Source organism: Ovis aries, chromosome 3 (assembly GCF_016772045.2).
Source record: "Ovis aries strain OAR_USU_Benz2616 breed Rambouillet chromosome 3, ARS-UI_Ramb_v3.0, whole genome shotgun sequence".
Classification (NCBI taxonomy): domain Eukaryota; kingdom Metazoa; phylum Chordata; class Mammalia; order Artiodactyla; family Bovidae; genus Ovis; species Ovis aries.
The window spans coordinates 41,548,873-41,559,348 of NC_056056.1; positions in this window are offsets into that span (position 1 = coordinate 41,548,873).

The window sequence follows — 10,476 nt, forward strand, 5'->3', positions numbered from 1 at the left end:
AATATAGATCTTTACAGCATCAGGATTTAATTCCATCATCAGTCACATCCACAACTAGGTGTTGTTTTTGCTTTGGCTCCATCTCTTCATTCTTTCTCAAGTTATTTCTCCACTGACCTCCAGTAGCATATTGGGCACCTACTGGCCTGTGGAGTTCATCTTTCAGTGTCCTGTCTTCTTGCTTTTCCATACTGTTCATGGGATTCTCAAGGCAAGAATACTGAAGTGGTTTGCCATTTCCTTCTCCAGTGGACCACACATTGTCAGAACTCTCCACCAAGACCTGTCCATCTTGAGTGACCCTACACAGCATGGCTCATAGTTTCATTGAGTTAGACAAGGCTGTGGTCTATGTGATCAGATTGGTTAGTTTTCTGTGATGTGGTTTTTCAGTCTGTATGAACAATTTCCAGATAATAAAATTTAAAACATCAATTTTAAAGAGGTTTTAAGAAGTTAGTTATCATTCACAGAGTTCCCATAGTATCTTTAAAATGACTGAAAGCTTAAATGATAACAGGGACTAACTAGTCATCATTAATGAATGACACGTGCAGGTGTACATATAACATGGTGGAGTGCATTGTAACAATAGCTTGCTGTGATGTGTATCCTAACAGAAAGTCTTTCTTTGAACATATAAACATATGTTCATACATAACATTGTTGTTGTTTTTTAGTCTCTCAATCATGTCCTACTCTTTGGGACTCCATAGACTGTTGCCCACCAGGCTCCTCTGTCCATGGAATTTTCCAGGCAAGAATACTGAAGTGGGTTGCCATTTCCTTCTCCAAGGGATCTTCTCAACCCAGGGATCAAACTCATGTTTCCTGCATTAGCAGACATTGGCAGGCAGATTCTTTACCAATGAGCTACCATGGAAGCCCTTATACCTGCATAGATAAGTTTAAAAGTAAATGTGTGGTAATTAAATGCATACACTCACACATATATCTGCCATCGTTTTTTTTTTTCAAAGTTAGGATTTCTCCCTTTTTAATATATAAAATTTTTAATGTAAAGTTTTATGCTCACAGCAAAACTGATTAGAAATCACAGACAGTTCCCATACCCCAACTTCCCCCATACATATACAATTTTCAATTCTATGACCTCAACAACCCTACCAGAATGATGCATTTATTACAACTGATGAAACAACATTAATACAGATTATCATCTAAAGTCATCCTTGGTTGTAGTACATGTATGGTTTTTAATAAATGCATAATGATACATTCCTATCAGTATAGTCACGCAAGAGTATGTTGTGTCCTAAAAATCCCCTGTGCTCCAACTATTCATCTTTTCGTTTTTCTTTTGGCATTTTGCTTTACACAGACTATCTACTTAATCAATTGACTACACCAATTTACATTCTCACCAACAGTGTAGAAGGGTTTAGTTTTCTCCACACCTTCTCCAGCATTTATTATTTGTAGATGTTTTGATGATAGCCATTCTGACTAATGTGAGGTGATAGCTTATTGTAGTTTTGATTAGTATTGACCTAGTAATTAATAATTTGGTCAACTTTTCATGTGCTGATTTGCCATCTGTATGTGTTCTTTGGAGAAATGTCTGTTTAGGTCCTCTGCCCAATCTTTTCTCCCACTCTCTTTCTCTCTCTCTTTTTTTTTTTTTTTTTTTTTTTTGGATAGGGCTTTCTATTTTTCCATATTGAGTTGTATGAGTTGTTTGTATATTTTAGATATAATGCATTGTAACTCAATTCATTTACAAATATTTTCTCCCATCTCATAGGTTATCTTTTTGGTTTTTGTTGGTTTCCTTTGCTGCAAAAAATAAAATAAAACCATTTTTGAAATTAACAAGGGTGAATCCTATTGAGGCAGAAGACACACATGTACCTTTGAAGGGAGTAGCTGCTCCTCAGTACTAGGTAACCACTTCTATGCAAGAATGAAGGCCCAGTGGACAGATATTCTGACCTCCCAACAGGAACTGAAAATCTGAATTTTTTAAACTTGAAAGCTTTTAATTTTTAAATGTTGGCTCCAGTGTTTTAAAAATCCTATACCTTTTGATCAAGAGTACTTTAGTAATTTAGTAATTACAAAAGTAATTTAGTATCCCAGCACCCATAGAAATATTTATAAGTTAAATTTACTATTAGAAATACCTATGTTTCATCAACAAAATGAAGAGACAGTTTGCAGAATAGGAGAAAGCATTTGCTAAACCATATATCAGATAAGGATTGATAACTAAAGTAAAAAGAATCATACAACTCAATAACAAAAAGAAAAAGACCCACTTAAAAATTGGACAAAGGGCCTGAAAAGAGATTTCATCAAAAAGGATAAGAAGTGGTCAACGGACACATGAAAAGTTGCTCAACGTCACTAACCATCAGGAAAATGCAAATTAAAACTACAATGAACTAACACCTCACACCTGTTTAGACATCTATCACTTAAAAAAAAAAAGATAATTATTGGAAAGGATGTGGAGGGAAAGGGTCCCTGGTATACTGTTGGGAATGCAGATTGGTTACAGCCATTATGAAAATCAGTATGGTGATGTCTCAAAAAATTAAGAATTAAACTACCATATGATCAAGCAATTCCACTTCTGGATATTTATCAAAAGGAATTGAAATCAGAATCTGAAAGGAAAATATCTGCATTCCCATGTTCATTGAAGCTTTACAAGTATATCTTAATTTTTTTAAGTTTCCTTTACACCACTTTACTTCTACAAAAGACCTATGTTAGTACCTATTTTCACTAATAAAAAGAAATACAAAGTGAATTTTCACTTTTATGAAAAGAAAGCCAAATTAGTGACAAAGAAGGAGTGGAGCATCAGACAATAGTATGTAATATTGTTCTAAAAATCTCATTTCTAGAGATCTGTACTAGAAATAAATCTACACATATAAGAAAATAATATATCTACAAGATTGTTCATTGTGATATTATTCCTAATGTTAAAAGATTAGAAACAACCTAAATGCCCAGCAATGGGCCACTGTTGAATAAAGTATAATATATCCACAAAGAATACCATGCAGCTGTGAAAATAATAAAGAAGGTGTCTATGAACCTATTAGAAAAGATCTTCAGGGGAAAAAGTAAGGAGCAAAAGTTTTGTTACAAGAAAAGGAGGAGTGAAAATGGCATATCCACATGAATTTGCTGGGTTTTGGATATTTTTCCATGAGTACTGAAAGTAAAAATTAGGAGAGAAAAGAGATAAGATGGATGAGGAATGAGTGAAAGTGAGATTCTCATTTCAATAATGTTTGACCTTTAAAACGTGGTGTTAAATATTTTTTAATCTAATTTTATTAACTCTCAAAAAAATTAAAGATATACATATAAACCAGTGCTTGGTAATTCACCACTGCGAGAGCAACAGCAAAACAAACTGCAAGCTCACAACTTTTCTTGATGCCATTAGACAACCGTAGTCACAGAACTAATTAGCTTGCAATCTACAGAGAGACAAGTGCTGGAGGGAGTAACAGGATGTGAGCACACTTACTTAGGACAGACAGAGACAGACATAGGAAAGAAAGAATCTGCTCAGAATGTCAACACATTTGTGGAGAACACGTTTAGGTTACAAAGAGAATTGTGGAGCCACTTAAGCCTTAATAAAGGCAAATGGTATCCATTTCCATACATAAAAACTATTTACTTCAGTTTCTAGTATTCTACATATGATTTCTAGTTCTCAACAAAAAAATATGAAACGTGAAAAAAAAAACAATAAAAATCAGTCAATTGTCAAGAGACTATACAATCAATAGAACCATACTTGCATATAGAACAGATGTTAAAAATATCAGAGAATTTAAAATAACTGTTATCCCTATATTAAAATCTCTACTAGAAAAGATAAACATGAAATACCAGGTGGATAATTTCAACACTGAAGAAATGATAAAAAGAATCCAATGGAAATGTGATTAACTAGAATATAGTAAGAGAGATGAAAAATGGCTTCAACAGTGACTTCACGTAAACTTGACAGCCTGCAGAAAGAACCAGTGACCTTAAAGGTATGTTAATAGAAGTCACTCAAGCTGAATCACAAGAAAAAGTGTAAAAATAAAGGGACAGAATATCTAAGAACCGTGGGATAATATCAAACAGTATATATGTACAATTGGAATCTAAAAATGGTGAAAGAGTAGTTGCTTTAGAGGCAAGAAAGCCCTCTCTCAACACTTTTTGTCAGTCCTGTCAGACTCTTTGCAGCCCCATGGTGTGCAGCACACCAAGCTCCCTGTCCTTCACTATCTCCTGGAGTTTGCTCAGACTCATGTTCCATTGAGATGATCATGCTGTTCAATAGTACACTGAAATTCTTAGCCTGTGCAATAAAGAAAGTAAAAGAAATAAAATTCATACATATTTAAAGGGAAAAAATAAAGCTATTCACAGACAACATGCTTCTAAACATGGAAAATGCCAAATAAACTTTTTAAAAGCTCCTAGAAACAATAAATGAGTTTAGCAAATTAGCAAGATACTAGGTCAATAAACAAAATAAATCGTATTTATATATCTGAGCAATAAACACTTGAAATACAAATTTTCTACAAAAGTGCCTACTACAATAGCTCAAAAGAATGAAATTCTAAATATAAATCTAACAAAATATATTCAGAATCTGTATTCAGAAATCTTTATAAATCTATAAAACCTAAATAAATGAAAATATATATCATGTTAATAGTTAGAAGACTTGATAAGGATAAGGCAAGCATCGATTCTTCCCAAAATTGATCTATAGGATTAATGTGTCATTGTTTTTACTCACAAGTTTCTCAGGCAATACTGAAGTGTGGATCAATTTGCCACTCCATAAAAATAAAAATGTTAAAAAGCATTTATTTTTTTTTCTTTTTTTCTTTTTAAATTTTAAAATCTTTAATTCTTACATGCATTCCCAAACATGAACCCCCCTCCCACCTCCCTCCCCATAACATCTTTCTGGGTCATCCCCATGTACCAGCCCCAAGCATGCTGCATCCTGCGTCAGACATAGACTGGCGATTCAATTCACATGATAGTATACATGTTAGAATGTCATTCTCCCAAATCATCCCACCCTCTCCCTCTCCCTCTGAGTCCAAAAGTCTGTTATACACATCTGTGTCTCTTTCCCTGTCTTGCATACAGGGTCGTCACTGCCATCTTCCTAAATTCCATATATATGTGTTAGTATACTGTATTGGTGTTTTTCTTTCTGGCTTACTTCACTCTGTATAATCGGCTCCAGTTTCATCCATCTCATCAGAACTGATTCAAATGAATTCTTTTTAATGGCTGAGTAATACTCCATTGTGTATATGTACCAAAGCTTTCTTATCCATTCATCTGCTGATGGACATCTAGGTTGTTTCCATGTCCTGGCTATTATAAACAGTGCTGCGATGAACATTGGGGTACATGTGTCTCTTTCAATTCTGGTTTCCTCGGTGTGTATGCCCAGAAGTGGGATTGCTGGGTCATAAGGTAGTTCTAAAAAGCATTTAAATACATCCCATGCTTTTTAGGATGACTGCTATTTATCTTGCCTACAGTTTCTCAAGTTGTTGTTCACTGGGCTTTATCCGCCTCTTCAAGTTTATTGTTAGGATCATCAGGCAGGAAAATACTACCTGCCATAGCCTCAGTGGTTTCCAAGAGTTCTAAATTTCTCTCATTATTTTGCTCACTGAGGAATTATCTTCAACAGTTGTGGGTAAGTTTGTGTTCCAAATATGTTTACATTATTAAACATTTAAAAGGCAAAGAAAAATAGCCTGCAAATTCTAGAGTTATCAGGGTTTTTTTGTACTACCAAAGAATTCGCTGTGGAGGGAAATAGAACTAAAAATAGGAGTATGTTTGCAAACAAACATTGGAGTATAATTATAGCAGAAAGTTGAACAAATACGTGGGAAACATTTTGCATGTGTACAACCAAATTTAAATATACATGATCTCAGGGGACAAATTCATGTTCCTAAAATCCTAGTTATGCAAATCTTCTGGGACTTATCAAAAAAATTCCCCTTCTAGCTGGTTATATCAAGACACAGATATCTGGCCCTAAGTCATAGTTCTGCGACCTCCCTCAATATCATCCTCAGTTATTTTGGATGAATCCGCAGCACTAATGTAATGAGGACATGCTCATGCGTGCTCAGTGTGTCTGACTCTGCAACCTATGGACTGTACCTTGTGAGGCTCCTCTGTCCGTGGAAATTTTCAGTCAAGAATACTGGAGTTGCCGTTTCCTACTCCAAGGGATCTTTCCAACCCAGGGATCAAAGCCGTGTCTCTTGAATCTCCTGCATTGGCAGGTGGATTTTTTTTTTTTTTTTTTTTACCAGAGGGCCACCTGGGACACCCAATATAATGAGTGCACAATGGCAAAGTACTCCATTTTGCAGGTATTCACTATACATGAGTGTTCTACATTCTGTGTTTTTGTGAAGGATTCAAAATAGCGTGACATGGAAAATGGAATTCTGCTAATTTGTCTGTATAGGCAAAATCACATTTACTCCTCCAAATCTTTCTTTCAGAGCTTCACATAAGATTGATGCTCCTGGGCACATTGCCATGTTTATCCTGCACCATTACATGACACCTAAACTTTTGTACTTAGCAAGCCATCTAATCTCCAAGGGTAGTGGGATCAACCTGAGAAGAAAAGCAATGCACCATACTTTAGTGGCAGCTACCTCGTAACTTGTACAACAACATCATTACATCATTAAGATGCCCTAGTGAGTTATGACTAAATATCTCAAATTAGCAAGTCAACATGCAGAATCCTCCAAATATATTTGACTTTCAAAGTGAGACAGGAATAAAAACACACACTAGTTGAAGCAACTATTATTTCCAGTATATTTTTAACGAAATAGAGACGGATAAGAGATTTTTGACATGCTAAATCAAAATTCAAAAAGATTTGCACATCAAATATATTTGTGACTATATATACCAGTTCAGTTCAGTTCAGTCACTCAGTCGTGTCCGACTCTTTGTGACCCCATGAATGACAGCACGCGAGGCCTCCCTGTCCATCACCAACTCCCAGAGTTCACTCAGACTCACGTCCATCGAGTCAGTGATGCCATTCAGCCATCGCATCCTCTGTCGTCCCCTTCTCCTCCTGCCCCCAATCCCTCCCATCATCAGAGTCTTTCAATGAGTCAACTCTTCACATGAGGTGGCCAAAGTACTGGAGTTTCAGGCTTCAGCAATATGTGAACCGTGAACTTCCAGATGTTCAAGCTGATTTTAGAAAAGACAGAGGAACCAGAGATCAAATTTCCAACATCTGCTGAATCATCGAAAAAGCAAGAGAGTTCCAGAAAAACATCTATTTCTGCTTTATCGACTATGCCAAAGCCTTTGACTATGTGGATCACAAGAAACTGTGGAAAATTCTGAAAGAGATGGAAATACAGACCACCTGACCTGCCTCTTGAAAATCTATGTGCAGGTCAGGAAGCAACAGTTAGAACTGGATATGGAACAACAGACTGGCTCCAAATAGGAAAAGGAATCCTTCAAGACTGTATATTGTCACCCTGCTTATTTAACTTATACGCAGGGTACATCGTGAGAAATGCTGGGCTGGAAGAAGCACAAGCTGGAATCAAGATTGCCGGGAGAAATATCAAGAACCTCAGATATGCAGATGACATCACCCTTATGGCAGAAAATGAAGAGGAACTAAAAAGCCTCTTGATGAAAGTGAAAGAGGAGAGTGAAAAAGTTGGCTTAAAGCTCAACATTCAGAAAACGAAGATCATGGCATCCGGTCCCATCACTTCATGGCAAATAGATGGGGAAACAGTGGAAACAGTGTCAGACTTTATTTTTTGGGGCTCCAAAATCACTGCAGATGGTGATTGCAATAAAAATGGTGATGAAATTAAATTAGATGGTGATGAAATTAAAATATGCTTACTCCTTGGAAGAAAAGTTATGACCAACCTAGATAGCACATTGAAAAGCAGTGACATTACTGTGCCAACAAAGGTCTATCTAGTCAAGGCTATGGTTTTTCCAGTGGTCATGTATGGATGTGAGAGTTGGACTGTGAAGAAGGCTGAGCCCTGAAGAATTGATGCTTTTGAACTGTGGTGTTGGAGAAGACTCTTGAGAGTCCCTTGGACTGCAAGGAGATCCAACCAGTCCATTCTGAGGGAGATCAGTCCCAGTTGTTCTTTGGAAGGACTGATGCTGAAGCTGAAATGCCAGCACATTGGCCACTTCATGCAAATAGCTGACTCATTGGAAAGACTCTGATGCTGGGAGGGATTGGGGGCAGGAGGAGAAGGGGACGACCGAGGATGAGATGGCTGGATGGCATCACGGACTTGATGGACATGAGTTTGAGTGAACTCTGGGAGTTGGTGATGGACAGGGTGGCCTGGCGTGCTGCAGTTCATGGGGTCGCAAAGAGTCGGACACAACTGAGCAACTGAACTGAACTTATATATATATGTATATATATGTATATATGTGTATATATATATATATGTATATATATGTGTGTATATATATATATAAATGTATTTTCCCTAATTGACAAATGACTTCATATCAAATATGCATTGCCCTTAACCACCTCACACTACTATAAATCAGAACGCAAACACCAATCAGGTAGGGTTGCTGTTCAGTCACTAAGTTGTGTCTGACTCTTTGAGTCCCCATGAACTGCAACACACCAGTCTTCCCTGTCCTTGACCATATCCCAGAGTTTCCTTAAACTGATGTTCATTGAGTCGCTGATGCCATCCAACCATTTCATCCTCTGTCATCCCCCTAATAAGGTAGTACATTAGAGGTAAAATGAGAAGTGATCTATGAGTAGATAGATGGGAAATAACTAAAAACTATAAAAGGGAGATATCTATACTGATGACAACGTGTTTTCTGTTCTGTGTATACTAAAAGCTTTATCATTTGTCTTTATTTCATTTTAGCCCTCTTCTTTCTTAACCTCCCTTAAAAGCTAAAAAAGCCCTCCCTTTTGCCATTCTTTTGTAAAAGTGCCTTCATTATTAATTCCAAAAATATAATTCCCTTTGCTCCCTTGTCTTATACGTTTCCTCCAACTGTTCACTGCTTTGCTCAAGGCTGACCTGTGCTCAATGTCAGATTTCTTCCCAAGCATTGCACCTGCCCTGATTGTACCTGACTTCTATCCCAAGGGCTTTTTCCTGGGGACCTCAGGTCCCTCTCCAGCTGAAGCTGGACTACTGAAGACAAGGGCAGGCCATTTAGATGGGGATAGGGGGAGTACTCATTTGCTTTTCTTGCAGCACATCTCAACAACTAATGGCATTTACTTTGTAGCTGCCCATATCTTCTTGTTTTTACCCTTCTCTTGGTTTCACAAAGTGCCACTTAGCTATGCCTTGAACACCTCAGGAACTGCTTACAAATGTCCATCCAATTTGTTCCTATGTCATTGTTCTGAGCTACCCATGCTGCAAACTGCCAGTGTGCCCTTCCTTTAATCTCGCATTCCTCAACAGTGATCTGAGCCCTTTTCTTTCAAAGCATCTTCCCATGGGACAGAGACCAGACAATTTCTCATAGTCATCAACTCAGATTGCTGAGTCTTCTGTCTTCAAACTCATGTCAAGCTCCATCACACCTACATCTTCAAAAAGTCAAGAGTATTAGGATTCATTTGACAATCCCTGCCACCAGTTATTATCAGCATGTTCAGGATAAAATGAAAATAGTGACACATTTTTTATTTCAAACAATATGAAGTTGACATATGTCTCCCTATTCCTTCTCAAGTACAGCTAAACCCTTAAGTGTTATATATGAGAAGACACTGAAAGGTAGGGAAAAAAGGCAAACTGGCTAAGGAACTTGGGACTCAAGACATGGTAGTATGTTTCCTATATTTTCTTTCTGCTTCCTTTATATCCCAGACTGGCAACTGGAGAAGCTTGTAACATGGTATAGCTACTTCGGAAAAAGTTCTGGCAGTTTTTATAAAACTACACATATGCCTACTCTATGGCACATCAATTCCAATATTCCATTTATGCAAATTAAATTAAATCATATATCCACAAGGGACATAACACTCACAGTAGTTTTATTCATAACAACCAAAAACTTGAACTTGCCCATGTGTCCATGAACTTAAGAATGAACTAACTGTGATTTGCTTTACACTCTCAATACATGAAACAATATGGATAGATCTCAAAGATGTCACACTGAGTTGATGAGCTAGATGCAAGAGTAGACACAGTAGATTCTATTTATATGGAATATTAGAACAAGAAAAGTTTCTGTGGCAAAAACAAATCTTAATCCTTGTTGTAGCTGGGGAATGGGACAGAAATTGGCATAATGAAAATTTCTGATATAATTAAACTATTGTATAATTTGAGTGGATTGTGTATCATAGGTTTATGTATTTGTCAAATTTCAGCAGATTTAATTGTTCATTTCATT